Raw genomic sequence first — 19,813 nt, 5'->3', positions numbered from 1 at the left:
TGGGAGAGCAGGTTCCTGGAACCCCCATAATGCTGCAGGTTGAGAGGGACTAAAATCAAATTCCTGCTATTGCAGGTCTCACTCACTTTCCCTTCCTGTTCTCCATAATCATAAGCTACTCCATGCCCACAGGAATGGCAAAGGGCTAACAAAGGGCTATCACAGTCCTTCTTTGCTATAGTCAGGAGCCACCTTATATATATGTTAAGTGTCAATCTAGATTATCTGTGGTGGGTGCCATGCTCTTTCTGTAATACTGCCCTGCCTAGGAAAGTGCAGCGATTGACTGGATACTAAGGGAAGAAAGAGAAACTAACCCAGGGTGTGGAGCCCAAGGTTCTCCTAAGACAATCAGTCAGAAATGCTCAGGAGAGAGGCAGGGAAGTGAATCCATGTAACCGAGCCCAACATTCTGAACTTCCATCCTCTGCCAAAGCACTCACCATGGTGTCATGTCTTTGTATCTTTTCTTGCCTGTCTCTCCTCCTTCCTGCCACCCCCACTGAGAGTTCCTTGAAGGCAGAGCTAAGCCCTGTTCATTCTTGGTAGGTTCCAGCGTTTTGTTGTCAACGGTTGTTCAGCAGTTAGTTGCGATTTTGGTGTTTTCCTAAGCAGGGGGTAAGCTCACGTCCTTCCACACCACCATCTCGCGCTAATCCAAGCCCTGCTTTTTCTTGAATCTTCTCTGACTAGTATCCAGTAAGCTCACACTGCATTTTGGTTGAGTGAATAAATTAATAATTATTTTTAAAAAGAGACTTATAATGCCAGAAAATAAGGAAGTGCTGAAAGAAAGAAGGAAAGAGAAAGGAAGGAAGGGAGGGAGGGAGGGAGGGAGGAAGGGAGGGAGGAAGGAGCCAACTAAAAGACTTCCCAGTGGTCAAAGCTGGAACAGTTTGAATAACAAAAGAAAGAAAGTAGTATTGGATTATAACTCAAAGTATAAAATAAATATCCATTAGTCCATACTGATGTAAATAAATGATTGAATAAATTAATAACTGGGGAGAAGAAACAAATCTTCCATGCAGAAGAATTAAAAATAAATTTTGTAGCTACCCCACCCTATAGGAAGTGGCCCCTAACTTCCTACTCCTTAAATGTAGGCTGTGCAGAGTGACTCCCCTCCAAAGAGGACTGCATGGAAAGAAGGAAAACAAGGAGTAACCTTGCAGTGGAGAGACCTGGCAAACACCGTGTCAGCCGGATGACCAGTATTAATGTCGAAAGTCATCAGTCAGGTAGATAGTTTGTACCCCTGATGTGATGTGATGAAAATGGCACTTTACCACTGTGATCTTCCTCCCCCAAACCCATAACCCCAGTTCAACCATGAGAAAAGCATCAGACAAAACCCAATATTAAACTGTTCTAAAAAATAAAGTCTATTTTTAAAAAGAGAGAGAGAAGGTAAGAAGGAAAGAAAGGAGGAAGGGAAGGAGTGGAAGAGAAAGAAGGAGATGGAGGGTTTAGCTCTGTGCTATAGACCATCACCAGGCCTGCTACAGAAAACCTGTAAGTAACCATAAATGGAAAGCTCCTAGGGCCCACAGTGTAGGCACAGATAAGAGGCAGTTGCCCCTGTGATGCTCCAGCAAGAATTCAGGCCTGAGTGAGGGGCTTGCTAAGTGCCAGACTACTGCCTTACATGATTGTACAAGTTGTTTCTGGATGCTGACATGGATGGCGTTTAAAAGGCTGTGGGCCCACAACTCTGGGTTCCTCTGACCTAGGAAAGTCCTACTGTTTTCAGGCTGCCAAGATCACTAAGAAAAGCAAGAGAAGTGAAGGGGAGCTGCATCTCCATCGTTGCATTCTTTTTTTTTTTTTTACATCTTTATTGGAGTATAATTGCTTTACAAGGGTGTGTCAGTTTCTGCCCCACAACAAAGTGACTCAGCTATACATATACCTATGTTCCCACATCTCTTCCCTCTTGCATCTCCCACCCTCCCTATCCCACCCCTCTAGGTGGTCACAAAGCACCGAGCTGATCTCCCTGTGCTATGCGGCTGCTTCCCACTAGCTATCTATTTTATGTTTGGTAGTGTATATATGTCCATGCCACTCTCTCACTTTGTCACAGCTTACCCTTCCCCCTCCCCATGTCCTCAAGTCCATTCTCTAGTAGGTCTGTGTCTTTATTCCTGTCTTACCCCTAGGTTCTTCATGACATTTCTTTTTTCTTAAATTCCATATATATGTGTTAGCATATGGTATTTGTCTTTCTCTTTCTGACTTACTTCACTCTGTATGACAGACTCTAGGTCCATCCACCTCATTACAAATAGCTCAATTTCGTTTCTTTTTATGGCTGAGTAATATTCCATTGTATATATGTGCCACATCTTCTTTTTTTTTATTAGTTTCTGCTTTATAACAAAGTGAATCAGTCATACATATACATCTGTTCCCACATCCCTTCCCTCATGCATCTCCCTCCCTCCCACCCTCCCCATCCCACCCCTCCAGGAGGTCACAAAGCACCGAGCTGATCTCCCTGTGCTATGCGGCTGCTTCCCACTATCTATCTACCTTATGTTTGGTAGTGTATATATGTCCATGCCTCTCTTTCACTTTGTCACAGCTTACCCTTCCCCCTCCCGATATCCTCAAGTCCATTCTCTAGTAGGTCTGTGTCTTTATTCCTGTTTTACCCCTAGGTTCTTCATGACATTTTTTTTAATTCCATATATATGTGTTAGCATACGGTATTTGTCTTTCTCTTTCTGACTTACTTCACTCTGTATGACAGACTCTAGGTCTATCCACCTCATTACAAATAGCTCAGTTTCGTTTCTTTTTATGGTTGAGTAATATTCCATTGTATATATGTGCCACATCTTCTTTATCCATTCATCCGATGATGGACACTTAGGTTGTTTCCATCTCCGGGCTATTGTGAATAGAGCTGCAATGAACATTTTGGTACATGTCTCTTTTTGAATTATGGTTTTCTCAGGGTATATGCCCAGTAGTGGGATTGCTGGGTCATATGGTAGTTCTATTTTTAGTTTTTTAAGGAACCTCCATACTGTTCTCCATAGTGGCTGTACCAATTCACATTCCCACCAGCAGTGCAAGAGTGTTCCCTTTTCTCCACACCCTCTCCAGAATTTATTGTTCCTAGATTTTCTATATCATTCGCATGGTTTGTTAGCCGCTTTGGGAGAAAATGGAAGTAAAAGCAACCTCGAGGTGAGCTCTGGTTGTCGATCTCACCCATCCTTGCCCCCAGACCAGAATCTGGCCTAGTCCCTGTGTAATCGTGGACTAGTTTGGACCTGAGGTTGCCTCACCCAGTGGATACTGCTGACTTCTTCCATTCTGAGTACTGTATCTGGCCTGCCCAGTGAACTAACATCTATTGAGGGCTTTCTGGGTGCTGGCAGGCTTTCCATGTTGTTGCAATAATGTTACTATTTATGCAGAGCGGGTTATCTTTCCCCACCTGGAAACGGGAACTTGAAGTTTTAGGAGTTGTGATCACATTTTTACACTTCCTGATAGGAAGGAAAGCAGAATAGACAAAGTCATCATCACAGGAGACCCCAAGCCCCTGGTGGTCTCACAAGGTTTGCAGACCACAGTTCTACTTCTTTCTGCCCCACAGTCCTGGGTAAATCCCAAGTTAGTAAGATGGCCTCATACAGGGATTAGCATAACTATGGCCCAGAGTCAGAGACCCTGGGTTTTATCCCCGTTCTGCCACTGACTAGTTAGAACATTGCTCAGTATTCATGCTGACAGACACTCCGTGGTGGTAACAGCACAAAATATGCTGAAGAATTGGTCACATCTCTTTGTTCCATTCATTTTGATAATAAGTAACATTATATCTTAGTTTGCAGTGTTCACACAAACCTTATCTTGCTTGATTTTCAAAAGAATTCTCTGAGATAACCAGAAGAGTAGTTATTATCTCGGTTTTGAAGAAAAGGAAGCCAGGCCTCAGAGAAATTAAGCAACTGGTAACAAACTCATGTGGCAACTTAGCAAATGGCTCCTCCTGAAACCTACAGTCAGGAGCCATCTTATGTCTGTTAAATATCAGCTTAATGGTGTTTCCTGGGGTGCCCTTTCTGCTCTTCTTACAAGTTCCATCGATTGGATTTTTTTAATCTCAAACTTTCATAAGTCTACAAATTGGGCTCATTGTTAAAAATGAAGAGACATGTTCAAAGTTACCTGCCCAAAGTTACCTGCTAAGAAGGTCTCAGCAGTATGAGTCCAGACCTAATAAGACAACAGAACTCCTGTCCTTCCCTCTCAGGCACAGTCCTTTCCTAAAGTTACACCCTTCCTGAGTGAGATCCTTCACACCTGTAACATGTTAACCATCAGATGTGTCTCCGGCCCAGACTTCTGAGCTCCAGGTCCATTTACACAACGGCCTGCTAGCCACCTCCACTTGGGTGTCCCATACACATCTCTAGGCCAAGACAACACATCCTACAGTGAACTCGTACATCTCCCAAACCTGCTCCTCCTTGGGGACTTCCGACTGCAGTTAATAGCACCCAGTCCAGTCCACTGCCCAAATCCGAAACGTGGAAGTCCTGTGACGGCCCTTTTTCTCCCTCCCCCTGCCCTCAGTTGGTGAGCCTTCTCAATTCTCTCTCCTAAACACGTCTCCATCCACTCTGCTGCTTCATCTCCCCTGCGTCTCTCAATCCGTTATCCTTTATCTTCTGCAATAGACCTCCTGGCCTCAAGTCTCACCCCACCCCTCAAACCCCTCTCTACCTGGAAAAGTGGCCCTCCTAGATCTGGCCCTGCCGGGCTACCTTTCCAGCCTCACCACCCTCACTTAACCTTGAGCACACTGTGTTCAAATCCAAAGTGCAATCCACAAAGAGCCACGCATCTTCTGCCTGGAACGCCCTATCTCCATCTTCAAGACTCGGTTCAACAACCACTGTCAGACACTTCCTCTATGAAGCATGCAACTCCCCGGGGAAGGTTGCTTACTGTCTCCTTTGTAACACTCCTGTATCTTGAACTTGCCCCTTTTGTGGCCCTTCTCCCAATTCTTTGTTGACATGCCTTCCCTCCACCACTACTGCTCTGCAGTGTCCAACACACAGTAGACACTCCATAGGTGTGCATTGAACGTGTGCTGGAATTCATGATCGCGGAATTTTAGAATCACTGAAGGAAGCTTGGGGCGGGTCTGGTCACTCCAAACCCTCATTTTACAGATAATGATATCAAGATTCAGAGAGGATATGACTTGCTGAGCTATATAACTCCTTGGCATCAATGGTAATAAATAGATTCAAATCTCCTGAACAGATTCACTCCTGTATCGGCTCTCTTTCCTTGATTCCTCATTGCCTCTCAGACTCAAAGTAGAAAAGCCACTACGCCTGTCAGTGTCTCTGTTTCCACTCATAGACAACGGAAATTACTAATGCCTTCGCTTTCCACAGCATAGGGATTTTATTTAACGATGGCTGAATGCTGTCTGTAAAAATGCTTTGAGATACACCACAGCCAAGACTTAGCGGCCTACCACTTTGATTTCAACTTCTCAGTTTACTCTCTCACTTCCTATATTGACTTTTCCTCCCATGCAGCCTGCAGCCCAGCAGAAGCTGGAGGAGAAAGAGATTTGTGATTTCCTCTTCCACTCCAACTCCACTTGAATAAGGAGAAAGGCATTGTAAATAAAATAAGACAAAGGTTCCTGTATGGCAGCGTTAAAACTATTGCCATTGATTATAAGTTCAGAATGAGAATAAAAGGGGGTTCAAGTTTGGAGTCTTGCACTGGGATTGGTTATGACACTACTCAGAAACTCCACATCCATCCAGATGTATGTATATAAAATAGCCTGCCAACCTAGGAGGGTTTTTTTAAATTCTGACATTCTTTAAAAGGGGGAGGTGTGTTAACTTGAAAACTAATCATGTCATAAAGGACAGAAAAAGGCTGTGGAAATGTTCCAGATTAAAGGAGGCTAAAGAGACACAACTAAGTGCTATATCTGACCCTATAGTGGGTCCAGTGTTGGAGGGACAAGATGCCATGAAGGACATTATTGGGTTACTTGACAAAATTGGAATGAGAACAAATTATTGATACAAATGTGTTATGTCAGTATTAAATTGATGGAAGTTGATCACTCTCTTGTGATTAGGTAAGAGATTAGCCCTATTCTTAGGAAATACACACTGAAGTATTTAAGGGTAAAGCCTCATAATGCATGTAGTTTACCCTCAAATGCTTCAGAAAACACTGTGTGAGTGTGTGTGTGTGTGTGTGTGTGTGAAGATAATACGACAGAAAGATAGTTAGATGATAGATAGAGATATGGAAATATAAAGGAAATGAAGTAAAATATTTACAGTAAGTGAATAAGTGAATCTAGGTAAGGTATTTACAGATGTTATTTATACTATTTTTATTCCTGCAGCTTTTCTGTTAATTTATAATTATTTCCAAATAATATTTTTTTAAATCATGTGTTAACGATACTTTGCATTTGTGATCTTTAAGAAGTTCAATTTGCTGTATCTCAATCTATCTATCTTCAGTAATCATGTCCCTGACTATATATTAAAAGCTAAAGGGATTAAAAAGAGAAAAAGGCATAATATTTTCTTTAAATAGTTCATTTCTAGTTCAGAAGAGAGGACATAAACACGTAAAAAGATGTAAATAATAATAAGCAGCAAATGCTGAAATTCAATTGCATCATAGCAACAAAAGGGAAGGCAAAATGGGATTTCAGGGCCTTAGAGAGGAGATAGAGTTGGAATCAGGCCTGTGAGTGGGGGCTGGATCTAGAAAGGAGCAGAAATGAGGAAAGGACACTCCAAGTGGAGAGTAGAGTGGAGCCGAGGTGTGGAGTTGGGAAAGCACACCCTGTCAAAAGTACGATTCTCGAGAGGTTTCATGGACGAGGGGGAGCAGGGCAAAGATCAGGGTAGAAATACAGGTTGGGGCCAACCAGGGATGGCTGGAAATGCCAGGTTAAGGAATTTGGGCTTTATTACAGAGGCCAGAGTTCAGCAATGTCTTAGAAGTGGCTGACCCCTCTTTCTTGTGGACAGTACAGATAAAGCTGGGAACAGGCTGGGCCGGTGATTATGCAAAGACAGTGAGAAGGCTCAGCATACTTAAGGAACATCTCCTTCATAGATCATACCAATAAGGAATCCATTTGAAAAGAGAACTATCTTTGGGGAGCTAATTTGGTACTTCTGGTTCACAACTGAGTGTACTTCATCAGATAATTGTGTCTTGCATTTAACACATGGCCTTTTTCAGCTATGTTATTAGCCATGCTGAGGGAATGGAAATTTTTAAAGAAGGATGGAGAGCAGTAATTTTTGAGAATCAAGTGAAGGCAGACTGAGAGGGCAGGTATATTAATCAGGGTGGTTAACGCTAGCTGCTGTAACAACAACAACAAAACAACCTCAGTGATTAATGTAGTAAAGTTCTATTTCTCCTTCATTCATGTCACAATCTGGTACAAGTGGGACAGCTGTCCTTAGTAGGTCCCCTCCAATCACCGACTCCGGAATCTGGGCAACTTCTAGCTTGTGATGCCGCCGTCTTAAACACATGGCCTCTGGAGTCACCATGGAGAGGAAAGATTGAGAGACATGATCACACCAGGAGTTTTGTGGCCAGGCCCAGAGGGGACGTATATCACTTTTGCCCATGTGTCAGAGCCTAGTCACCTGGGCTCAACCAGACTGCAAAAGCCACTGGAATATGTAGTTGTTCTATGTGCCCAGGAAGAGGAAATGAGATGGTGAGTTTGGGGTTTCCCCAAGAGCCAGCTCTGAGACCGACCGGGATATGGGTACTCATAGTTTAGGCAAGACGTGATCTCGGAACACCAACAGGAGAGCAGGGAAGTGAGACAGAGGGAAAGAAGCCAATACAGAGTATGTTAATGAGCATCCTCTGGCTCAAACCTACTGGGGACTACTGGGAGATGATATAAAATTAGCCCTGAGTTATTCCACCTGAGAGGTGAGCAAGTTGAGCTATTTATCCACCAACTTCTGTCTTCTTGGTTGAAGGCTGCTCCCTAGGAAATTAACTCTCTGGCATTTCTGGCAAGCAGGCCAGCATGCTCCAGTTTCCAGAGAAAGTCCTCAACTCAGGCAGAGAGTACATGTGCCTGTGTATCACGCCAGCAGTGTGTACTGAACGGTGAGTGCTGAATGCACGTGAAAGGGATATCAACAGCATCTGCTACAGTGAGCACCCACCTGTAGCTTCTAGCCTCTCGCTGCCACACAGATAATCCTGATAGAAGAGCTCCTGGGAGGCCAGAGTACACCCTGAGGCTATGGCTCTGGGGTGAGTCCTAGAAATGCATATTTAATAAGCTCCGCAGGGAGGTTCAAGGCAGTCCATTTATAGATGAGCATTTGGAACTCCTCGCATTCTCTACTCAAGCTTCCTTCATCTCTCTTCTCTTGCAAACCACTAGTGAAACCACTTTCCTTGGTCACCACTGGCCTCCCCCTTCAAATCTCATTGTCTCCTCAAGTCCTTAACTTAGTCATTTGATAAATGTTATTATTTCCTTCTTTAAACACTCTTCTTCTGGGACCCCACTCCCCACTCTTCTCGTACTTCCCCTGCTTTCCTGGGTGCTTTCTCTGCCCCTAATAACCAGAGCAGCTCACCTTCCTTGGATGCCCACAATTGTTCCTGATTACCACACCTAGACTTTGAGAAGAAACCAGAAAGGGTAAATGGATTTGTTGGCAGTGACTCCCTGAAGCTATATGTTGAGAAGGATTCTGAGGCCCTATGTTCAATTAACTATGTCTGCCATGGGTGCTAACATAGGGACTGGCAGCCTGAGTTCAGCTCTGCTGTACATCTTTCTCAGGTTTCCATTTTACATGATCTCCCTTGACAATCTCATCTATTCCCAAGGCGTTAACTGTCATTTCTATATAGATAACACCTAAATATGTATTTCTATTCATGACCTCTCTCAGGAGTTCCAAACCCATATTTCCAACTCTTTGGAGGACATATTAACCTTGATATTTATTTTTTAATTACAATGTCTTTCTTCTGCCTTCTCCATGTCACATGATGGCTTTACCATCTTTCAAGACACCTCGGCTTAAAACGTGGGCGGCGTCTTTTAATATTTCCTCATCACTTTTCCCTATCATTTACCAGGGTGTGCAACAAATTGTATTAGAATTAGTTGTTTACTCTCTGTCTGCCCCAACATATGTGGATTAATTGAACAAAAGAACCAGATCTAGGACTTCCCTGGTAGTGCAGTGGTTAAGAATCCGCCTGCCAATGCAGGGGACACGGGTTTGAGCCTTGGTCAGGGAAGATCTCACATGCCGCAGAGCAACTAAGCCAGTGCACCACAACTACTGAGCCTGTGCTGTAGAGCCCACGAGCCACAACAACTGAGCCCGCGAGCCACAACTACTGAAGCCTGCACGCCTAGAGCCCGTGCTCCACAAGAGAAGCCACCGCAGTGAGAAGCCTGTGCACCGCAACGAAGAGTAGCCCCTGCTTGCCACAACTAGAGAAAGCCCACGTGCAGCAACAAAGACCCAATACAGCCATAAATAAATAAACAAACAAACAAATAAATAAAAAGAACCAGATCTATGGGAATTCCCTGGTGGTCCAGTGGTTAGGACTCAGCGCTTTCACTGTGGGAGCCCAGGTTCAATTCCTGGTCAGGGAACTAAGATCCCACAAACTGTGAGGTGTGGAAAAAAAAAAAAAGATTTGCACCTTCAGCTTCCAAAAGTGCTTCTTGTACAAAGTAGACGCTGAGTAAGTGCCTGAGAATGTATTGTGTATTTACATATATATAAAGTATGTGTGTGTGTGTGTGTATGTATGTTTTGCACATGTATACATAGAAAAGTATCTCTGGGAAAAATAGAGACAGAAGGTAGATTAATGGTCGCTGGGGGTTGGGAAGGAGGAATGGAGAGTGATTGCTCATGAGTTTGGGAGTTTCTTTTTTGGGGAGGGGGGGTGATGAAAGTGTTCTGGAATTAGATGGTGGTGATGGTTGCACAACCTTGTGAATATCCTAAAATGCACTGAATTGTACACTTTAAAATGACCAATTTTACGGTATGTGAATTATATCTCATTTTAAATTTATTTATTTATTTATTTATTTATTGTTTTTTACTGGGCAAAATGCATTTACTGTAGCCAACTTCAGTCTCAATGACCTTTCATAGCAATTTGAGGATTACAAAGGAAAAATTACTGACATCAAATGACAGCACCCACTGACACTATTCATCCCTTGACTGACATTAATCACAAGTTGCTGTCTATAAAGGAATTTTTTTTTCTTTTTGCAGTACGCAGGCCTCTCACTGTTGCGGCCTCTCCCGTTGCGGAGCATAGGCTCCGGACGCGCAGGCTCAGCGGCCATGGCTCACGGGCCCAGCCGCTCCACGGCATGTGGGATTTTCCCGGACCGGGGCACGAACCTGTGTCCCCTGCATCAGCAGGCGGACGCTCAACCACTGCACCACCAGGGGAGCCCTTATATCTCATTTTTAAAAAAGTATTTCAGAGTTGACATATGCAGGCGATTGCAGTGATTATATCAGGTGTGTGTCCTTTGTGTTGGACTGGCTTTTCAGATTTTTCTGTAAGTGACCATATTTTTCAATATTAATTTAGGGAGGATAATAATTCTCTCTTCAAAGTTACTCTACTGCTTTAAGACACCTGAAACTTCATCCCTACAGGTGGAGTGAAGGCCAAACTCCTTGCAAAGTAGTCCAGGCCCTTTTAGAGCAGGCCCCAACCTGCTTGGACAGACGCTCATCTTTCCCTCCCCCAGGACTCTCCACCCCTGACTTCAACTGCTTCAAGTTTCTCCATTTCCCAAACGTGCCCTGGGCTTCCTGTTCCAGAGTCTTTGTTCCCTGCCACTCACCACCCACCCCCTTCTTTGTCTCCTTTCCCACCCAGCCCTACCTGCAGAAATATTTCCAGGGCCAGATCAAATCTCACTTCCCCCAAAGGTAAAATTGAAATGGCTCTCTCTTTCTAGCTCTGCTACCACTTTGTTTGGCATCTGTTTTTACAGCATTTATCACAGGCTGCCATTTTATATAATCGTGTATTTTTCATTAAGCTGATTTACCTTTGATTCCTCTCCTATATACAGCAAGTGGAATAGATATTCAATAAAACTCTACTTAATTTGGGGGTTAAAATTTTTTAATACAAATCCATATGTATTCACTTAGTAAGTAAGAAGTACTTACTGATGGCATACTATGTGTCAGACAGTAGTTCCCAAGTCACAAAATATCCTTGCTCCCATGGAACTTACTTTTTTCTTTTTTAATGTATGACATATATAGAGTGTGCGTAGATCTTAAGTATACACCTAAATGACCTTTTACATAAGTACATATCCACGTCATTACCACTCACATCAAGATATAGAATATTTCCAGGACCTCAGTCTCCCTCCCAGGCAATATCCTCCCACCCAGAGGTAACCACTGTTCCCACTCCTCCCAGCATAGATTAGTTGTGCCTGTTCATGAATGTCATAGAAATGGAATCATATAATGTGTTCTCTTTTGTGCCTGGCTCCCTTTTTTTCATCCTAATTTCTATGAAATTCATCCATGTGCTGTGTGTAGCAGCAGTTCATTCTTTATATTGCTATGTAGTATTCCATTGTAGAATATTTCACAATTTATTTATGCACTCTCCTACTGATGGACATTACTACCCAACAGCCTTCCCAAAAGAGTCGTGCCAACTGGCACTCTCGCCAAAAGCATTTGAAAACCAACAAGCAAGAAACACATCTGAGTGAAAACAGTGACTGACATTGAGAATTAAGATCAGATGATGAAACTGCATTAGATTTGGTAGCCAGGCAAGGCTTCTCTGACAAGGTGGATTTAGCCTGAGACGTAAGTGACAAGAAGTCTGTCGTGCATATGTCAGGGGAAGAGCAGTTCAGGCAGAGAGAGAACAGCAACTGCAAAGACTCTTGGAGCGGAAAGGAGGCTAGTGGCCTTGGAGTGAGTAGGGAAGTGAGACAGGGAAGGGAAGGCAACAGATGAAGGGTATGTTGTTAAGCCAGCTGCCACAATAGGTGACTAGAGCTTCATTCTGTGGGCAAGCTATGGGAAAGGTATAAAATACATGCTTCAAAATTATCCCACCCAAGATCTGAGACAGCTGGGGTGTTTATGTACCAGCTGCCATAGTCATTGGTTGAGGATTGCTGTTGGGATGTTGAGGGGGGAGGTAGATGTTAATTTCCCAGCACTTCTGACCTGTAAAGTGACCTTCCATAATTCTGGAAAAAAAGCCCTCGGGTACAGGGATGCAGATACTGGCAGCTAGAAACTGTCCAGAGCCCATTCAATTGGACAGTTTCAGGATAGGGGTGTACTGACAGCTTTGCTATGTTTTCTTATGTGAATCTTACCTATTTTCTATTTTAATACTTAGTCACACAGACACACATCTAATATCGGTATTTCCTTCCAGAACTGAGATTCAATGCCTTCCTCTTTATCGAGGCTTTTAACTTTATCCTCTTGTCACTGTTCTCCCTGACCCTTGGCCCCAGAGCCAGCTCCTTGATTTCACCCTTCTCCATCACCCTAAGCATCCTCAGCCATTTGACCAACTTCATTCCCATGGCCAACCTCTATGAATCATGTCTGTTATATACTTTTGCTTTTCTGGGGCTCCCATTCCTTAGGTATTCCTCCTAGCATAGTGTCTTACCCATCATAGACTCGGTATATGCATGCAGAATGACTATTGGAGTGGTATACATAACTGTGCTGATTTGGAAAAACTTCAAATTTGTGTCAAATCTCAGTTTGATTCTTGCTACTCCCTGCAACCCTCCCAACCCTCAAGTACTTCCTGGATATTTCTCTAACAACTAAAGTCTCACTTTCTGTGTCAATTATCAGTTATTGCATAATGCTGTGTAACAAAACACTCCAAGACTTAAGGCCTTTAAACAATAAGCATTTATTTAGTTCATAAATATGTAGGTTGGCAATTTAGACTTGGAAGTGCTTCTGATCTCAGCTGAACTCAGAGGTCTTGCAGTCAGCTGCAGCTCAGCTGATCTGGGATAACCTCAGCTGCAGTGACGGGCACCTCAGCTCTGTTCCTCATGTCACATTTTCCAGCAGGGTAATCGGGGCATACTCTCATGGCAAACAGAAGAAGAGCAAGCAAATGAAAACACTCAGGTCTCTTGAGACCTAGACTTGGAACTGACATAGCATCACTTCCACCACATTCTATTGGCCAAAAGCTACAAGGCCAACCTATATTCAAGGGGAGGGAAAATTGACTCTTCAGTGAAAGAAATTACAAGGTCACGTGGTAATGGATGTGACTAAAGGAAGAGGTGAAGAATCAAGGTCATTAATGCAATCTGCTGTATTTTACTGCTTGCCTTTTGACTTAGAAGGTTGAGTGTATATTCCTTTCTCTTTTCAGCTCAAACTTTCTGTGTCTTAAAACATCCCAATAAATATAACCAGCAGTTCTGTTTTGGTTTGAATTATTAGATATTGCTTCAGTTCTCCATTTTTATATATGTAGACATCAAAGAAAGAACTATGGAAAGTGTGATTTCAGTTATAACTATCCTGACAGATTTTAACAGGATTTCTAGTCACCAACTAAAGGCTGATCTTGAACAGAGGTTAGATAAAATCACCCACAATCTTAGAGTTCGTTTTATTTTCTGTTAGAAAGAGGGGTGCTTTTCCTATGTCTGATGTTCTTGTTGGAAGAGAGGCAGTGCAGGAAGCTGCTTAAATTACGTGTTATTTATGAAAGGGAACAAAAGAGCTGCCACTATCACAGCCATTGCCATGGCCTTATCATATTAAATCAGGATAGAGGAGGATACTGAATTGGCTTTTCAAACAGGGTGTCTCCTCAGGAGACATCTCTGCCAGTGACATCAGCAGGAACACCAAGTACAGCGTGTCCAGTAGACAGTATGTACAAAATATTCAAGTTGACAGTGATGCTGTGAATCAGCCCTGCTGTGCCCTGCTCAACACTATTTCTGTCCTGTGTGAGGTGTGTGTCTTGAATGTGATTTACTATCTTTAAAGCCATTCACCCACAGTGTAGTGTGTGGATGCAGTATAGGACTCCAGCTAGGATCGGGAAATCCACTGCAGTGCAATGAAAGCATAACAATTAGAAGCAGATAAAAGCTGTGGAGAGGGAGAAGGATGTGACGATAACTCATTCCTAATTTCCTGCCCAGAGAGAAGGGACGATGCAGAATGTTGATTAAGAAGCCAGGTTTCCGAGACAGTCTCAGATTTGAGTCCAGGCTCTGCCATTGCTCATGACATTGCTACGTGACTTCAGGCAAGTCTCTTAGCCTCTTGAAGCCTCAGTTTCTTTCTCTGCAAAATGGGACTACTGTTGAAACAGCCTCAAAGGTTTAATGGAGGGGAAAGATCCATAGGTAAAGTACTTCATGAAGTGCCTGGCACAAAGTAAGCGCTCAATAAGTGTGAACTATACATGTTTTAACTGGAAGGGACTTAGGAGGTCATCCAGTCAAAGCCCCTCATTCAGAAGATGAAAAACAGAGCCACAGAGAAGCTAAAGGAATCTTCCTCGGTCACACAGCTAGTGGCGCATCATGGCTGAAAACCCAGGACGTTCTGACTCCCGTGCCCCGCCTTATCCGCCGCTAACACACACCCCTGGGGCCTGCAGCCCTGCTGACCCTCTTCCACAAAGTGGGGCTTCAATAAATAGCTGCGAGTTTTCCTCTTCCCCCTGGATAGCCACATCTCAGGCACAGGAAACTCTGAACAGTATGGAATTTTCTAATGTGGCACTCACCGCCTGCTCACTTTAACCTGCTGCAAGTGTCTCTGGGAAATAAACTGTTGGCAGGTTTGGCCAACAGCTGCTCAGCCTAGAGACCACAGCTTATTTTGGTCCATTTATGTTAACTCATCTGTCTTAAGCTCTTTGTTAGTGACTCACCACATACTGCTACCAAAAATATACACCAAAATCCAAGAATCATTCATATGAAGGGCAAACCTCTTCCTTAAAATACCACATTTCTGCCGTCTTGTTTTTATGAAGTTTTTCCTTCCTCCCCCCCCCCCACATCACATTTTCTTCTTTCTTCCTTCTCCATCTTTTTTTTTTTTTTTTTTTTTTTTTGCGGTACGCGGGCCTCTCACTGTTGTGGCCTCTCCCGTTGCGGAGCACAGGCTCCGGACGCGCAGGCTCAGCGGCCACGGCTCACGGGCCCAGCCGCTCCGCGGCACGTGGGATCTTCCCAGACCGGGGCACGAACCCGTGTCCCCTGCATCAGCAGGCGGACTCAACCACTGCGCCACCAGGGAAGCCCCCTTCTCCATCTTTGATTGCCTTCAGCGACATGGAAGCTGCATGCTGTGGTCAAGAGAATTCTAGAATGGACATCTGAAGGCCTGGTTCTGGTACTGGCATTCTTTAGCCGTAAAAACATAGCAAGTCACAATTGGTATGAGACTCAGTTTCCTTATCTGTAATATGGGAGGGTTACATCAGCTCTACAGTTCCCACCAGCACAATCACCAAAAACTTCCTCATTATTTTTTCCTTCAAGGATTCCAAGCTTTGAAGGATTTCCATCTGCCTTGTAAATTGCCTGTTAAAATAAAATTAGTATTCCCCATTTTCTATTAATTGCAGGCATAAACAGCCTAAGTTATAGATATTAGAATCGATAAACAACAATAAATAGGAAATAAGAATTAAATTGAGCTTATTAAGATGGCTTCTGTTTCAAATACCATGGCCAGACTTATCACAGGAAAATATGCCATCTTTGTTAGACTTGGTGAGATATTGAAAATAGTTCATATATTCTGTCATATACTTAAAAATAGACAGATGTGGGAAGATACACACCAACTTCAGGATGATGCTAATTTCCAGGGAGGAGGAAGGGGAAGGGGATGGGAAGAGAGTCTTCAAGTGCATCTGTAATATTTCCTTTATTAAGATGAGAAGCAAATACAGGAAATTTTAATGTGTTAAATCTGAATGATAGATACAAGGCTGTCAGCTAATATTATTCATTCTTTTTTATGTTTGGAATATTTCAAAATTGAATACATTAAATTAAAAATAAGTTTATCAATGGAAACTCATACATTAGTGGTGGGAGTGTAAACTGATGTAACCACCTTGGAAAAGCTTGGCAGTTTCTTAAAAAGTGAAATCTATACTTACCATATGACCCAGCAGTTCCCCTCCTGTGTCTAGACCCAAGATAAATGAATACATACATTCACAAAAAGGCATGTGCAGGAATATTTACAACAGCTTTATTCATCATGGCCAAAAATAGGAAGCAGCCCAAATGCCCATCAGTAAATGAATGGATAAACAAATGGTGGTATAGTCATACAATGGAATGCTTAACAGTAAAAAGGAGAGAACTCCTTTTATCCCATAATGTGGATAAATCTAAAACAAAAACAAACCAAACAAACAAAAAAACACATGCTGAGCAAAAGAAACCAGATAAAAAGAATACAGACTGCATGATTCTATTCACATGAAGTTCTAAACCAGGCAAAACGAATCCCCAGTGATAGAAATCAGAACAGTGGTTGCCTATCATGGGAGGAGAGTGCCTGGAAAGAGGCACAGGGAAATTTCTGGGATGAGGGACATATTTTGAGGAAATATCTGGGATTGAGGAAATGTCTTGATTGGGGTGGTAGTTACATGGGTGTTTGCAATTGCGAAACAAAACTCTTCAAATTATACATATAAGACCTGTGCATTTTACTGTATATAAATTTTACCTCAGTTTAAAAAAAATACCTCAAGACCATAAACTAACATACTATCCTCATGGACTCCCAGGAGCTCTAGAGACCTCGGGAGAGGAACCAGCCCTGGATGAGGGACTCCTGCAGCCATTTTCCTCTCTGAAAAGTATAGGATTTTCTTTCTTTACTGCTGTTCGCTCTCCTTCCAAATGAAGTCTCTCTCTGAGGATGTCTTTCAAAGGTGATGTGCTGTTGTGGAAAGAATACGGGCTTTAGAAAGAGTCGGAGCCCTGGGTTTGTGCTTCTGCTCCGTGACTCACTGGCTGTGTGACTCTGGGCAAGGAAGTGACCTCTCTTGTTTTCTTTTCTTAACTGTATGCAGGAGAGTACGAAGCCTACTTCCCAGGGTTATTTGGAAGATTACATTAGATCACACGAGCCAAAGTGTATTTCACACAGCCAGGCTCGGCACAGATGCTCCATACATTCTGATTTTCTTTTCTTCCTTCCTTTACTTTTTATAGACCCTCCACAGAACGGAAGTTTCATATGTCCTCCATCATCACAGTTCAAATCCTGAGGATATAGGGACTCGTGTCTTTGTTCCTCGTCAAGCATGACAAGCAAAAGCGCCACCCTTAGGTCCTGGAAAAGGGGCCACTGCCCTGGCCTCTGTGATTTCAAGGGTGTTGCTCTGATCCTCCCCCAGCCACACCCTTCCCTACAGGGCAGAGTCAGTGGGGTCCAGGGGCTGTGCCCCATCTAGACCACATTCTGGGTGCCCAGGACCCCAGGATAGGCTGCCCAAATGGCCAAGAGCTGGCTTCCAGGAGCAGCATGGGCCTCTGCCCGGGTTCATCTTCCCAAAGGGCAGACTGTGTCACGAGTGTGCACATCCCTAGTTCCAAGGAGCCATCAGAGGGCAGCTGTTTGGGGGTATGTGAGCAGAACTTGTACCTGCAGGTAGGGATGTCCACTCACATGGTGCAAGACCCCTCATGGTGATGGGGGGATCCTGGGATGGGAAGAGAAAGGGGGATTGACCTCTGGCTGGGACCAGATGCCAGAGGCTGGCTCACCCGGTACCACCAGGTGCTTGTGTAGAACCCTGAGGAGTCCAAGAATTCTAAATCTAGACCTGGCCAATATGGAGGTATATTGGTCAAGTTTGGATGATAGGATATGTTTTATAACTTTTAATGTCTAGACATAAATTTCATGAGCCTCGATTTGTACTCTTGCCCTGGGCTTCACAAATGTTAGGGACAGGCCTGCCAAGTTTTTTCCCCTCTCCGGGCCTGCGTGCTTGCTGTTCTTATGCCTGGAACGTCCTTTCCCCAGATATCTGCTTGGCTTCTTCCCTCATTTCCTTTGTGTTCTTCCTCACATTCCCCCCGCTTGACTTTTCTGACCATCATGTTTAAAATAGCTCCCCCGCCCTCATGACTCTATACCCTTGCTATAATTTCTTTTTCTTGTTACAGGTTGATATCTTATTTATTTGCTAAGTGCCTAGCTCCTCCATTAGAGTATAAATCCCAAACCATCAAAAAAAATTTTTCTGCCTTCTTCACTACTATATTTACAGTCCCTAGAATAGCACCTGGCACCTAGGGTGGGTCTTAGCAAGGTATTTGTTGAATTAATGCAGGAGTGAGTTAATGAATGGATTTCAATTCCCATGCCTTATTCTCTATTCAAGCACTGATATTTTACAACACAGAACCCAAAACAGAACCAAAACAACTTTTAAATAGGCCAACTCACTTGCATTTCAGATTTATTTCAGTTTTAATAAACCTGCTGAACACAACCCTCCATTCTTCCAGCTCTCTTGCTCTATTTTTACCATTATGTCTATTCTTATTACAGAGACCTCCAGCCCCTTGACATCTTCTACTTTGTTTTCATCTAGCAGCCTTTCCCTGTCTCCATCTCCTTCCTTCTTCTGTCTAGAACTCATGGCACATCACTTCAACCATTCTTTTGCCATTATCCTCAAGTATCTTGCCCTTTTGCCTGGCAAAACCCTAACTCTGGATCAAGTCAAGGAACTTTTCCATTTCTACACTTCAGCTACATCAGAGGATAATAAATTAACAAGGATAGCGAAATGATCTAAAAATATAGTTGTTTCTTTCCTGGCCCAAACTCTTGCCTACGAACTATTGCACATTCTTTACATGGCTAAAATTAAATATGCAAGTCTTCCGTGGCATTTAATTAGCAATCTGTCAGAAAGCAAATGCTGCTCTACTTTCATTCACAAATTTTAGTTTAATTACATTCCATACCCTTTTCCCACCCAAGATGGTTGGGTTCAAATCTATGGTTAACGAATCTAAGGTAAATGTTACATCACTTTTGAAAAGCTTGAAATTCACGCAATCAACACATGTTCCCCCTTTTTTTTTTTCTGCTAGGGTGATGTAGCTTCCTTAGTCCTATTTTATAATCTCTTTATAGAAATTCCAGCTCTCTTTTCAAAAAAGAATTGGCGATAAAAAAGCAGAATACGATATTCTGTATATATACTGTGATTGCTACTATGTTTAAAAATATAAATGTGTATGGGCAAAGAGTAGAAGGCAACAAATAGAGATGATAATAGTAGTATTAGGAATTTTGTTTCTTAATGCTCTTAGGTGTTATAATACTGTTTTTACAATCAAAAGTGAGGATAGGGTAGGGAGGAGGGAGAGAAAGCCAATTTTCTGAAGAGAGGGTATGATGTCATTACAACATTCAAATTTCTTTTGAATTTCAAATCAGCACTGGTTCCATTGACACCTAGAAGTAGGCATCTCTCTGACCTTTAATAAATGTCCTAAACAAATCAAAGTGGTCACAGTAGGACAATTAGAATCCTGTAGTTTTAAGGTCACATGCGTCCTACTTATTACAAATGTCTTACCAGCCTTTTTTTTAAATCCCAAAATACAGAGAGCTTTTTTGCATGATCCCAGAGTCTGGATCAAGTTCCAAGAGAAAATCACTATAAA

Source organism: Mesoplodon mirus, assembly GCF_964341445.2.
Source record: "Mesoplodon mirus genome assembly, chromosome: X".
Taxonomy (NCBI): Eukaryota; Metazoa; Chordata; class Mammalia; order Artiodactyla; family Ziphiidae; genus Mesoplodon; species Mesoplodon mirus.
This window is presented reverse-complemented; position numbering follows the sequence as displayed.